Raw genomic sequence first — 1,259 nt, forward strand, 5'->3', positions numbered from 1 at the left:
TTCTTCTGACGTTGGCAAATTTGTTACTGTCTATGTAGGGCCTTACTTCAAAGTGTTTCTGCCTCTAGTTTAAGTAGGTTTGTACAGTATTAGATTTATTTGTGAGGAAATATACGGCATGATAGAAGACAGAACTACTTTATTATCTTCCCTATACCATTTTTTATTCTTTTCGTTTAGGCTATTTGATGACGAGCATGAATGGCCTTCTGTTGCAATATTCCGGTTGTAGGGTACTTTCAGCTCCTGTGTTTCGGGAAGATTTGAACCAGTAGTTGGTTCAACATTTGTTTACGCGATTCGGTTTGTATTCTGCTTTGTTATCATTAAGACATGACGAGCTTGAACGTTGATATTAGGGGACGGATCTTTCTGTTTAGGGTTAATTTTTTGAGACAACACCGCCTCTGAGTTCCCTACATATAAACATTGCTCGTAACGTAGTTCCTTAAGGCTAACAGATCTGTATTCGTCTGTTTTTTTTTCTTTGTTTTTATTTGTGTATTTATCTCCGGGCTTAGTTCTTTTGTTTTTAAATTTATGTTTTTTTTTTTACTTCGCTTGTGACACGTGTTTACATATGCGTGTATCTGTGTCCTGTAGTTGTGTAAACATTGAGATGTATGTGTTGTCCTTTAAGCATTAAAATGTATATATGATTGTGTAGACATTCGAGTGTATGCGTAATTAGACAATTTATGTACTTACTGTTTTGTTCCATTTATATTTTATACTTTGTAAACTTTTCGGTGTTGATTTCACGTGTGTTTCGCACATGCTTCACTGAGACATCGTGCATAGGAGAAACTGCGCTTTGTATGGAAGTAAAATTTCTTTTTTGTGATTATTTTCGTTAAAAGACCGCTTCCACTGGTTCCTTAATCTCATTCCACCGATGTTATTCGATTAGATTTGTTTTTGAATGGAGAGCCCGGTGTAGCACACCCATGTTGTTATTCAGCGCGGAGATATACTAAAATTGGAACGATACAGAGAAGATTAGCATGGCCCCTGCGCAAGGATGACACGCAAATTCGTGAAGCGTTCCATATTTTCCACCTCCATCTCATGCGCTACATCATAGAGAGGGTGGGTAACGAAGCTGGTGCGGGTGGGGCTTTGATCAATCTAGATCAGTCTAAAGCCTTCGATAGGGTCGACCATCGATACCTGGCAGCTGTTCTCAAGGCAGCTGGTTTCGGTCCGGTCTTCCGCGGATGGATAGCTGCTTTATACAGCGGCATCTGCTCGGTCATACG

General features: G+C 39.5%; 1 pseudogene; it reads left to right on the plus strand.

Moving 5' to 3' along the window:
* The first annotated feature begins 956 nt into the window (after window positions 1–956).
* On the plus strand, window positions 957–1,056 carry LOC128249329 (U6 spliceosomal RNA; annotated as a pseudogene).
* Window positions 1,057–1,259: the final 203 nt, after the last annotated feature.

The sequence above is a fragment of the Octopus bimaculoides genome, chromosome 13 (assembly GCF_001194135.2).
Source record: "Octopus bimaculoides isolate UCB-OBI-ISO-001 chromosome 13, ASM119413v2, whole genome shotgun sequence".
In the NCBI taxonomy this organism is placed as follows: domain Eukaryota; kingdom Metazoa; phylum Mollusca; class Cephalopoda; order Octopoda; family Octopodidae; genus Octopus; species Octopus bimaculoides.